This window comes from Macaca nemestrina, chromosome 4 (assembly GCF_043159975.1).
Source record: "Macaca nemestrina isolate mMacNem1 chromosome 4, mMacNem.hap1, whole genome shotgun sequence".
Taxonomy (NCBI): Eukaryota; Metazoa; Chordata; class Mammalia; order Primates; family Cercopithecidae; genus Macaca; species Macaca nemestrina.
In genome coordinates this window covers 131,486,562-131,500,090 of record NC_092128.1, presented here as the reverse complement: position 1 = coordinate 131,500,090, position 13,529 = coordinate 131,486,562, and the positions used below count along the sequence as shown (strand labels likewise).

Genomic DNA, 13,529 nt, shown 5'->3' with positions numbered 1-13,529 from the left:
TACAAGAATGTAACAAAAAGTCTAAGAAGGAGTAGCCTCCGAATTAGGTAGGAGGGGTAGAACTGAGAAAGTGGTATTCTGGAATCCAAGGGAAGAAAGTTAAGAAGGAGAGAGGGATCAGCTGCATCAAGCATTGTTAAGTAAGATGGGAACTGAGACTTCTATTACATTTAGCAACGTGAAGCCACTGTTGACCTTAACAATAGAAGTTTCGGTTCAGTTGTGGAGAAGAAAGTCCACATGGTGGGTCCAAGGGAGAATAATATGGAGACTAATTGGAGGTACACAGAAAGTTACTGAGGATTTTGCTCTGAAGGAAAAGCAGAGAAATTAATTGACAGCTAAATAAATACGTGAGATCAAGTGAGGAGTTTCCCCAAAGAGGAGATATTGCAGGATGTTTGCATGTTTAGGAGAAAAAAACAAAAGGGCAATTGCAAAAGCACGGTTCTTACCTTGTAGGCAAGAAGGGATAAGACAAATGCACAGGAAGATTGGCCGTGGGTTGGAGCAGAGATCCACCACCATTGTAATAAGGGAGAATGTGGGTGGACATAAAGATAATGTGTACACTTGCGTACGCATAGTAGTAATGCGTAGTAGGAAGATGATGTGGTCCTTTTCAGTTTGTTTCTTATTTCCCAATGAAATGTGAGGTTAGGTTAGTACAGTGGTTCTCAAAGCGTGGTCCTCAGACCAGCAGTATCAGCATCACCTGAGAATTTGTTAGAAATACGAATTCCTGGGCCCCACCGCAGGTCTACCCAACCACAACCACAACCTGGAAAGAGGTTCCAGAATCTGCATTTGAATGAGCCTTCCAAGGCCAGGTGCAGTGGCTCATGCCTGTAATCCTAGCATTTTGGGAGGCCAGGGCAGGAGGATCACCTGAGGACAGGAGTTCAAGACCAGCCTAGCCAAGATTGTGAAACTCCAGGTCTACTAAAAATACAAAATTAGCCAGGTGTGGTGACGAGTGCATATAATCCCAGCTCCCCAGAGGCTGAGACAGGAGAATCGTTTGAAACTGGGAGGCAGAGGTTGACGTGAGCTGATATCCCACCACTGCACTCTAGCCTGGGGAAGACAGAGCAGAACTCCATCTCAAAAAAAGAAAAAGAAAAAAGAAAAAAAAAAGAATGAGCCTTCCAAGTGATGATGATGTGTGCTCAAGCTAGAGAACCACCGGATTAGTGTGAAGAGGAAGAAAGTGGGGTGAATCAGAGGTTTGAGAAAATACAAGATGAAATCGTTTCTCCAGATCATGGAGGAGTGGGTTGACTAGGGAATTGTTATGGGATTGCTAAGCAGGGTGGAGGACTCACTTTTGTGGTCATTAATTTTAAAAATGAGACCAACTAGCAAGATTGGTTTTGTTTACTCTTTCTTTTTTTTTTTTTTTTTTTTTTTTTTTTTTGAGACGGAGTCTCACTGTGTCTCCCAGGCTGGAGTGCAGTGGCGTGATCTCGGCTCACTGCAAGCTCCGCCTCCCGGGTTCACGCCATTCTCCCGCCTCAGCCTCCCAAGTAGCTGAGACTACAGGCGCTCGCCACCACGCCCGGCTAGTTTTTTGTATTTTTAGTAGAGACGGGGTTTCACCATGTTAGCCAGGATAGTCTCGATCTCCTGACCTCGTGATCCACCCGCCTCGGCCTCCCAAAGTGCTGGGATTACAGGCTTGAGCCACCGCGCCCGGCCAACAGTGTGGTCTTATAGAATAAGCTCCCCAAAAGATGGAGACTTTATGGAGAGGCTGAAAGGAGTAACCTAGAAGCAGTGATCATGATTGGGTACAGCTGGGCACGGTGGCACACGCCTGTAATCCTAGCACTTTGAAAGGCCAAAGTGGGCATATCATTTGAGGTCAAGAGTTCGAGACGAGCCTGGCCAACATGGTGAAACGACGTCTCTACTAAAAGTACAAAAATTAGCTGGGCATGGTGGCATGTGCCTATAATCCCAGCTATCCAGGAGGCTGAGGCAGGAGAATCACTGGGACCTGGGAGGCAGAGGCTGCAGTGAGCTGAGATCGCGCCACTGCTTTCCAGCCTGGGTGACAGAGCAAGACTCCGTCTCAAAATAATAATAATAATAATAATTTGGTAGGATGTTGGGTGGGGAGAAAGCATTGTTGTTTGATAGGGTTGCACAGGCATCTCTCAGGCGACGGTTTAAATTTAGTAAGACCAAGAGGCTAAGAAAAACATTGGCAGACAGCTTTAACACGAAGAGGTTTTGGCTGATGCCACATTGTTTCAGAGAAAACAGTGGAAGGATTTGGAAGGTCAGGGGAATGTAGGGGTTTGCATCACATAAAGAGATGAGAGACCGGGTGTGGTGGCTCATGCCTGTAATCCCAGCACTTTGGGAGGCTGAGGTGGGTGGATCACAAGGTCAGGAGATTGAGGCCATCCTTGTTAACATGGTGAAACCCTGTCTCTGCTAAAAATACAAAAAATTAGCCAGGCTTGGTGGCATGCGCCTATTATCCCAGCTACTTGGGAGGCCGAGGCAGGAGAATTGCTTGAACCCAGAAGGCATAGGTTGCAGTGAGCTGAGATTACTCCATAGCACTCCAGGCTGCGCAAGAGAGTGAGATTCCGTCTAAAAAAAAAAAAAAAAAAAAAAGATGAGAGTCCACTGCTGATATTGTCATGCATATCTTTGGTTCTCCTAGTGGCAAAAGTAAACAGAGACATGATAACATGGACTCTGATGATATTGGTATCTTAGGAATAAAGAATTGATTCTAATATAGCCTCCTTCTTGAGATTAGTTGTATTGCCACATTGTGGGGTTAAGACCACAGTAAGGGCATAGGAGTATGGGCATGGTGGCTTATGCCTGCAACCTCAGCATTTTGGGAGACTGAGGCAGGAGGATCCCTTGATTTCAGGAGTTTGAGACCAGCCTGGCCAACATGGTAAAACCGTGTCTCTAATAAAAGTACAAAAATTAGCCAGGTGTGGTGGTACACTTCTGTAATCCCAGCTACTCGGGAGGCTGAGGAACGAGAATTGCTTGAACCCAGGAGGTGGAGGTTGCAGTGAGCCAAGATCCAAGACTCTGCAGCACTGAAAACCATCAGCCCCTCCTCTCTTCTGCATCTCGGGGCAGATTCAGGGGTGCCCTAGTCTAAACAGTTCCCCCTGTGCATTTCCTCTGTAGCACTTTCCATAGTGTGTCCTTAAATTTTCAGCTAATTATTTTCTCTTCTGTCTCTTCCATAGCAAAGTCAACTCCAAGACAACAGGAACCATATTTACTCTTTAATCATTGTATGGTCACTAAATATTTGCTGAACAAGTGAACAAAAAACCTGGTGGTGGGGAAATTAGACTAACTCTTAATGTCACCAGGAGGTGCAGGTAAGTTGAAGGAATAGAATGGACCTAAGAAAAGGGCTGGGTGGTGGCTTATGCCTGTAATTCCAGCACATTGAGAGGCTGAGGTGGGTGGATGACGAGGTCAGGAGATGGAGACCATCCTGACTCACACGGTGAAACCCCTTCTCTACTAAAAAATACAAAAAATTAGCCAGGTGTGGTGGTGGGCACCTGTAGTCCCAACTACTCAGGAGGCTGAGGCAGGAGAATGGCATGAACCCGGGAGGAGGAGCTTGCAGTGAACAGAGATCGCACCACTGCACTGCAGCCTGGGCGACAGAGCAGGATTCCATCTAAAAAAAGAAAAGAATGGACCTAAGAATAATTTGCTAATCATTACACTGGTATAGTCACAGGACTATCTGCCTCCTAGGGAAGGAGCTCTCACTTTGCCACAGTTTTAAACCAGAGCTGTGTGTTCAGGCTGCTGGTCATGTGATTTCCTGCATCAAGCCAAAAGTTGGGTAAGATGAATCATCAAAGGCCTTGACAGTTCTAGAATTCAATGAAATGAAAGCATTCGCATATTACTTGTGAGTGGTGTCATATCTTTATTCTTCATGAAAAAAGTCCAATGAAATACTCATTCCCTGGTGTTACTCACAAGAGCTTGAATTCAATCATTCACCCACCACACATCCATTCATCCATCCTCCTTCATCCATCCACCACTCACCCATTTATCTATCCTCCTTCATTCATTCATACTCTTTTATCCATCTATCTCTCCATTCATCTGTCCATCTATCTATCCATTAAACTATCCATCCATTCATTCATCTATTCATCCATCCATCCATTCATCCATCCAACCATCATCAAACAACATTAATATGTCACTCCTCAAAGCCATGTCCTATGGAACAACAGATAAAACATATGTGGTCTTTGAAGAATTTGCATATCCATGGGGGAGAAATACATGCTAATAGAAATAATAACAATAATATCCAATACCTATATAGTACTTTCTATATGACAGGCACTGTTCTAAGAGTTCTACAAATATTAATTCGTCTGTCTCCAGAAGAATCCTAAGAGGTAGGTACTATTATTGTTGTCAATTCATATGTGAGAAAAGTGTGCTTAGAATTTGCACTCAATTTAGAATTTGGGATGCTATAAAAACAGCCCTGGTTTAGCCTACGCCATGTGGATGTGAAACAAATGCTTTTAAGAATGAACTTGCTGCTGTGGTGGAGGTGGCTGTTTTGAGTGACAATATCCTTTCCAGCCATCATTGTAGAGAGGAAAGAATATTGTTCTAAAATTCAAGAATCTGGATGTTAGTCTTGTTCTGCGGTTAGCTGTGTGGCTTTGAACAAGTTGCTTTGCTCTTCTGGGCCTCCCTTTCCTCCTCTGTAAAAGGATCCTAGATCTGTGTGTGAGGAAGGGCAAGGGTAGTAATGACTAGATTCAGCAGAATCCCCGCATACAGTTGTATAAGGTGCGCACTGCACAATCCCAGGGGCCGCCACGTACATAGGCTAAATGTGAATGGAGCCCCCTGGAATTGTTCTACATGGTGACCTGTCTCTCATGTGCCTTCTGCCTCTAATGATTTTGCAATTCACTGATGGTTTTCTTTTATCCAGATATGAACACTATTCTTTGTTTGAAGGATGGAACCACATTTACCTCCCCAATATTTTCTAGCCTATCTGGTTTTGAGTACAACTTAATTGCACCCGGAACTGTCCATATAAAAATCAATCTTCTCCAAACTCCTCTAGCATCTCCATTTGCTTTCAGCATTTCCCTAGAGAACCCTCCCTGCTGTGTTGATGTCTGTGCATAGGCAGGCAAATCTGAAATTCTGTGTCTTCACAGATGGATAATTTCAAGACAGGTCCAAAGTACATTGCAGAGGAAAGGGGAAGAAATCTACAAGGAAGCCATGTAAGCAGCCTTAAGCAAGAGAAAAGTAGGTGATTCTGATAATGCTACAAGTTCCAGGAACCCAAAAAGAATCAGAATGATTAAAAGTATATATTTAATCAAATTAAGTTTTTCCTATTATAAAAGTCTGATATGCTCATTTTAAAAATAAAAGTTTTAACATAGTGTATTTTACCTCCTTTTGACTTTTCCATTCTTCTTTAATTTTTTTTTTTTTTTTTTTGAGATGGAGTCTCACTCTGTTGCCCAGGCTGGAGTGCAGTGGCACAATCTTGGCTCACTGCAACCTCCACCTCCTGGGTTCAAGCAATTCTCCTGCCTCAGCCTCCTGAGTAGCTGGGACTGCAGGTGCCCGCCACCACGTCCAGCTAATTTTTGTATTTTTAGTACAGACATTCACCATTTTGGCCAGGCTGGTCTTGAACTCCTGACCTTGTGATCCTCCCACCTTGGCCTCCCAAAGTGCTGGGATTACAGGCGTGAGCCACCATGTGCGGCATTTGTTTTTTTTATTTTATTTATTTATTTTTTTGAGACAAAGTCTTACTCTGTTGCCCAGGCTGGAGTGCAGTGGCCTGATCTCCGCTCACTGCAACCTCCACCCCCCGGGTTCAAGCTATTCTCTTGCCTCAGCCTCTGGAGTAGCTGGGATTACAGGTGCCTGCCACTGTACCTGGCAAATTTTTGTATTTTTAGTAGAGACAGGGTTTCACCATCTTGGCCCGGCTGGTCTGGAACTCCTGACCTCGTGATCCACCCGCCTCAGCCTCCCAAAGTGCTGGCATTACAGGCTTGAGCCACTACGCCCAGCCTCTTCCTTTAATTTTATGTTTTTGTTGTTGTTGTTGTTGTTGCTGTTGTTTTTGAGATGGAGTTTTGCTCTTGTTGCCTAGGCTGGAGTGCAATGGCACAATCTCGGCTCACTGCAATAACCTCCGCCTCCCAGGTTCAAGCGATTCTCCTGTCTCAGCCTCCCAAGTAGGTGGGATTACAGGCACCTGCCACCACGCCCCAGCTAATTTTTGTATTTTTAGTAGAGACAGGGTTTCAACATTTTGGCCAAGGTAGTCTTGAACTCTTGACCTCAGGTGATTCACCTGCCTCAGCCTCCCAAAGTACTGGGATTACAGGAGTGAGCCACCGTGCCCCAGCCTAATTTTACATTTTATACCCTTTGTATTTTGCTTTATTTGAATCTGTTTAATGTAAGTATAATCATGCTGTAGGTAAATTTCACGAATATTTTAGCGTTTTAAGCTTACGGCTATTTTACAATTTATCTCATACTATCACAACCACTTTTTAAACATAATGTTTAGTTAAGTTTTTTTTGGCCAGGCGCGGTGGCTTATACCTGTAATCCCAGAACTTTGGGAGGTCAACGTGGGCGGATCGCAAGGTCAGGACATCCAGATCAGCCTGGCTAATACGGTGAAACCCCGTCTCTATTGAAAATACAAAACATTAGCCGGGCGTGGAGGCGGGTGCCTGTAGTCCCAGCTACTGGGGAGACTGAGGCAGGAGAATCACTTGAACCCGGGAGGCGGAGGTTGCAGTGAGCCAAGATGGCGCTATTGCACTCCAGCCTGGGCACAGAACGAGACTCCCTCTCAAAAAAAAGAAAAAAATAAAAGTTTTGTTTTTTGTTTTTTGGGAATTTTTTAGATTTCACTACGTAAAATGTACGTGTATATATATATTTTACAAAGTGTAACACTGGAGCCTAAAACCATTCTCTTTTGTAGAATACATATTGGCATCAAAACAGTTTAAAACAATGAAATGGCTATCTACGAAAGGCTAATTTTGATTGTTGTATTCCCCCCATACTTCATGTGTCTTCACACATAAAGAAAATTTTCAAACATTTTATATTCAGTAATTTTTTAAAAAGTGCACTGTTTTCTACTGCTATGGTCTTTACAAAGGACTTGACTCAAAATTTCAAATAAAAAAGAATTAAGGTTCTAAGATAACTCTGTGTCTTTCAAGGGCATCTTTATACAGAACAATTTGGACCAGCATGCAGGCAACTTCTTTTGTTGCTACATACCTGTATTAGGAAAATTACACCCATTTTACAGAAAAATCCCCAAACATATACTGCAATAAGCTCAAAACAATGTGAAAAAGACCAGTGTGAATGGCACACTAAAATCGCTTTTTTTTTTTTTTTTGAGACGGAATCTCGCTCTGTCACCCAGGCAGGAGTGCAATGGCGTGATCTCGGCTCACTGCAAGCTCCACCTCCCGAGTTCACACCATTCTCCTGCCTCAGCCTCCTGAGTAGCTGGGATTACAGGCACCCACCACCACACCTGGCTAATTTTTTGTATTTTCGGTAGAGATGGGGTTTCACCGTGTTAGTCAGGATGGTCTCGATCTCCTGACCTCATGATCTGCCTGCCTCGGCCTCCCAAAGTGCTGGGATTACAAGTGTGAGCCACCATGCCCAGCCAAAATCACTTCTTTATAAACTAACTGGAATTCCTGATCTTAGTAGGCATAGGGAAATCCAGTCCTTAGGGTTTTGCTCTCTGGAAGAACACCTTTAAGTAATTTTTTAAAACTTTAGCATCAGGCTGCTGAAGTGCTTGACAAAACTCTTGAATTATTTCTGGAGCTACTCGCAAGGAGGGCAGGTATTCTTGTTGAAGATACTGAACACATTCTGGGCCCCATTTGAGATGAATTGTTTTCAGTGTCGCTGCACACTCAGATAAAGACAATACTGTTTGTGCATCTGCCAGGTCAAAGGTTTATTTTAAAGGTGCTAGGAAACATGTGGGGACAATGTGCTTATAAACAAAATCAACAAATCCCACTGGTCCATCTTTATCTCTCCAGAGTTCTACCAACTTTGAGTGGATGATAAAACATGTTTTCTGTGCAATTGGATCTGGATATTAAAGTGCTCCTTGGATAACAGTAACCAGCACTCTTTCTACATTTTCTGCACCTTGATTTGCTATAGCTTCGCTCATCCCACTGCCTGTGACTGTTCGCAGGAAAGCAAAGTAACTCCTTCGCAACATCTGCTTCTCTAAAGCAGCAGACTAGTCATTTTCTTCCGCTGGCCAGAGAAGCACTTCAAACATTGCATGAAGCAGGGGCATAAATATCTGTGGTGAAAACGGGGATACCTGTGTCTTCAATTTGGCCATAATCTGGGTGGTAAGAGGAATGAACTCCTGGAGGTCTTTTGCTTCACAATCTTTGAGCATATGTTCTGAAGCAGATGGGATGAAGGGAAGAACTTCTTCCTCCAGGCAAATAATCATTCAATGCTTCATGGATTTTAATGCTCTGTTCTTTGGTCCATACACATTTGGGATCAGTAAGTCTTCCTTGAGAATTGATCTGTTTACCGTATATAATAATGATATGTCTCTCTTTGTAGTAATTTCCTTTGCTATGAGTCTACTTTAACAGAGAGTACTATAGCCACCCTTGATTTTCTTTTATTATTTCCTGTATATTTTCCATCCTTTTACTTTTGACCTACCTATGTCTGGATTTGATGTGAGTTTCTTGTAACATCATATAGTTGTGTCACAATGTTTTTATCTACCCTACCAATGTCTACATTTTGTTGATGATATGTTAAGGCTACTTTCAGTGAAAGTAATTATTGACTCATTAGTGCTTAAATATATCTTTTTTTCCTGATTGTTCCCTCTGTTTTTCTTTTCTTGTCTTACTTTCCTGAGGACCACTTGAATGTTTTTTTAAATATCCCATCTCAGTTAATTTATAATGTTTTTGACTGTATTTCTTTGTATAGTGTTTTTGTTTGTTTGTTTTGATGGAGTCTCATTCTGTTGCCAGGCTGGAGTGTAGTGGTGCAAGCTCAGCTCACTGCAACCTCTGACTCCCTGGTTCGAGCAATTCTCCTGCCTCAGCCTCCTGAGTAGCTGGGATTATAGGCACACACCACCACGTCTAGCTAATTTTTGTATTTACAGTAGAGATGGGGTTTCACCATGTTGGCGAGGATGGTCTCCATCTCCTGACCTCATGTTCCACTCACTTTGGCCTCCCAAAGTGCTGGGATATGTGAGCCACGGCACTTAGCTGTGTATAGTATTTTAAGTGGTTGCTATGGAAATTAAAATATATATAATGTGACTTATCATGGTCTAAGGGTACCAGAATTTCACTAATTTAAGTGAAGGATGAAAATCTTACTTTCAGTTGGGTCCCTCTACCTTCTCTACCTTTTAACATGTCAGTCCTGAGTATCAGATGGTTTCATGATTTTTGTTGCAGTCATCAAATATAATTTACAAAGCTCATGAGGAAAACAATAGTCTATTGCATATACCCAGATTTGCTCTTTCCATTGTTCTTTTTTCCATCCTGATGTTCTAAGATTTCTTCTTTTACCATTTTCTTTAGTATGAAGAACTTCTTTTAGCCAGTTCTTTAAGTCAGGGACTATTTTAAAAAGTTTTCTTTACTATGAGAATGTTATTTCTCCTTCCTTGCCAAAGAATACTTTTGCGGGATATAGAATTTTTGACTGTTACTTCTATTCTTTCAGCACTCAAAAAATATTCTGCCACTTTTTTCTGGCCTCCAGGGGTTCTGATGTGAAATTCAGTTATTATAGTTGGTATCCCCTTATAGGTAATGTGTTGTTTCTATCAGGCTTTTTTCAAGATATTTTGTCTTTAGTTTGCAGAAGATTATTTATGATGTGTCTTGGCATGATTTTTTTTGTGTGTGTATTTATGCTGTTTGGGGCTCTCTCAGTTCCATGAATCTATAAGTTTTTCTTTGTGCCAGATTTTGAAAGTTTTTATTCATTGTTTTTGCAAATGGTTCTTTAGTCTTACTGTGTTTTCCCTCTCTTTCTAAGACTCTGATGGTATGAATAACAAATCTTGTGTTAGTGTTCCATAGGTCTCTGAGGCCCTGGCTCTTTTCGTTTTTTTCAGTCTGTTTTCTGTATATTGTTCAAACTGAACAAATTTCATTCGCTTATCCTTAAACCCAAATGATTCTATGCTTTGTCCAACTTTCTATGGTTTATCAACTCCTCTATTGAGCCCACTGAGCAAATTATTTTCTGTTGTATTTTTAAGTTCTATAATTTCCGTTTGATTCTGATACGGTTTGACTGTGTCCCCACTTAAATCTCATCTTGAATTGTAGCTCCCATAATCCCCATGTGTCATGGGAGGGACCCAGTGGGAAGAAATTGAATCATGGGGGCAGGTTTTTCCCATGCTGTTCTTGTGACAGTAAATAAGTCTCATGAGATCTCATGGTTTTATAAAGGGCAGTTCCCCTGCACACTCTCTCTCGCCTGCTGCCATGTAGGACGTGCCTTTCTCCTCCTTGCCTTCCAACATGATTGTGAGGCCCCCCCAAGCCATGCGGAACTGTGAGTCCATTAAACCTCTTTCCTTTATAAATTACCCAGTCTCAGGTATTTCTTCATAGTAGTATGAAAATGAACTAATACATATTCCTTTTCATAACTTCCATTTCTTTGCTGAGAATTTATATTTCTTCATTTGTTTCAAGAAAATTTGTCACTGGTAACTGAACATTTTTTATGACAACAGCTATAGAATCCTTATCAGATAATTGAAACAGTGGATTCACATCACTATTGTTATCAGTTGACTGTATTTTCTCATTCAGGTTGCATTTTTTCTAATAGTTCTTAATGCAATGAGTGATTTTCTATAATATCCCAGCCAGTTTGTCTGTTATACTGGAAGACTCTGGGGTCTAGCTTTAATCTTTCATTTTAGCAGGATACCACCTTATTGAGGTTTAGACATGGGTCCTGGCCTACTTTTGTGGGCTGTGGTTCCAATGACAGTTTGAGTTTTAGAGCTTTTGTGGTATTATTTTATTCTTTTTGCTTTATCTGGTGCTGCTGAGATCCCTCTTGTTCTTGCCAGTGTTGCCTGAGGGGATGAAAAGGGCTTCCTCAGGATGGACTACTCAGTGTCTCTTGGTAGAAGAGTCTCAGGCCTTGGGCATGAAGAAGCTTCCCTGGCTGAGTACTGCACTGGTGGCATGTCCCCTTCTCATGAGGGTCCAGGAATGCTTCCTGGACCAGAGACGCTTCTTGTGGTTAGATTCCTCCTTCTGTTTCCCCACAGTTCCCCAACGTCTCTAAGTGGTGAAGGATAGTCTCATGTCCAGGAGGCAAAAGAGCTTCCTGAGCTGGGTTGTTTATTATGAAGGGTCTCTTCTTCCAGTGCCACCTCTCTGTCCCAGTATCTCTCAATGGGGAGGGGGAGTCTCTAGCCCAAGGCAAAAGTCAGTTATTTCCTTGGCCATTTATTAGCAGGTCACTTGATCAGCCCCCCTGCAGTCATGCCATCCTCACCTGGTGTGGCCCGTAGGACTTCAGTTCAATCCCAGGAAAGAATCAGTCTACCCAGGCTGCCAGCTGATGTTTGGTTGGAGGTTGAGAAATACAGGTCTAAGTTGCCTTGTACTGGGTTGGGGGACATAAGACACCCTGCTACTGTGATTTACCTTCAGTGCTGGGATACTAAATCAGTTTGCTTTCCTCTTTCCACCTTTTAGAGTTTTTCTTTGGTTGCCTCTTACATTGTTTTCAGAGTTTACAGTTGTACTTAATGGGGAGGAACAGAAAGCTATGAATATGTCATTTGTCCAGACCAGAAATCCTAGAGCATATATATATATATATGTATATATAAATATATATATATTTTAATGGCATCATCATAGCTCATTATATGGCTTTAGAATGGGTTTGTGGTACAAATATAGAGAAACTTTTTTTTCCCAATATTTTATTGTTAAAAAATCTCTATAAAACAATTTTTTTTCCTGGCCGGGCGCGGTGGCTCAAGCCTGTAATCCCAGCACTTTGGGAGGCCGAGACGGGCGGATCACGAGGTCAGGAGTTCGAGACCATCCTGGCTAACACGGTGAAACCCCGTCTCTACTAAAAAATACAAAAAACTAGCCGGGCGAGGTGGCGGGCGCCTGTAGTCCCGGCTACTCGGGAGGCTGAGGCAGGAGAATGGCGTAAAAACCCGGGAGGCAGAGCTTGCAGTGAGCTGAGATCCGGCCACTGCACTCCAGCCTGGGCGACACAGCGAGACTCCGTCTCAAAAAAAAAAAAAAAAAAACAATTTTTTCCAAATTTTGGGTTCTATATTATAGGATGTATGACCAGAACAGAAACAGTGTTCAAAGAGCACAAACATTCTTAAAGTATCTTTAATAGTGCATCTTGATAGTGTGATGATTTCCTACAGCTGTGTCACAAACCACCATACACTTTGTGGCATACAACAGCAGTGATTCTGTTTCATAATCTCCCATGTTGCTGGGCTCAGCTGGGCAGTTTTCACTCAGGGTCTCTCATGGAGTTGTAGTCAAACCATAGCTGAGGCTTCCTTACTCCCATGCCTGATGGGTGATGCTAGTTGTGGTCTGAGCCATGCTTTGGTCAGATCACTGATGAGTTTTTTCTATGTGGCCTGAGATCCAGGATGGTGGCTGGGTTCTGAGAACAAAGATTCCAAATGATTCCAAGCTGATGCTGTATTGTCTTTTATGATTTAGTTCTGAATGTCATGCATCACTTCTGCAATATTTTATTTTTGAGAAGTGATTCATTAAGATCAGCTCATGTTCCGGACCTGATGGCTAGAAACATCAACGAATTTGGATACCTGTCTTAAGACCACTACATATGAAAAGGAAAAGAGGGATGAATGTCTGGCCAGATATGAGAAACCCATGTCAGCTGGAGCTATTATAAGTTGTCAGTGGCCAACTCTGTATACAAGATAAGAAAAGGAATGATACATCTCATCTACTGCAGGAGAGGGCTTGGCAGGGGAGCTGTGGGAGTAACTCTCTGCCATTTGTACATGACATTCAGGAATTATAAAATCTCTTGACATGAAAAAGTGGCTTATTTCAACCAAATGCAGAATTCTGCATTTCTTTTTAAATAGGCAGACTATGTTTCTCCAGAAATTTGAGGGTATGAGAAAGAAAATATATGGCTACAGTATGTTTTTCTGCACACCAGTGCTTTCACTAGCTATAAAACCGTATTATATTTCTTAAAGAAATCAGTGACAGGGTATTGAATGTAACACTCTGAACAGAACATTTCCAGTGTTATGTAACATTATAAGAGTACAACAGGGACATTGTGAGATTGAGACTAAGATGGCCTAAGTGTTAGAATATTTTACCCCTTCAGTGACTCATGAGAATGTTTTTAGG

General features: G+C 42.2%; 1 pseudogene; it reads right to left on the bottom strand.

Moving 5' to 3' along the window:
• Positions 1-7,789: 7,789 nt before the first annotated feature.
• LOC105470436 (exportin-T pseudogene) lies at positions 7,790-8,566 on the bottom strand (annotated as a pseudogene).
• Between the last annotated feature and the right edge of the window lie 4,963 nt (positions 8,567-13,529).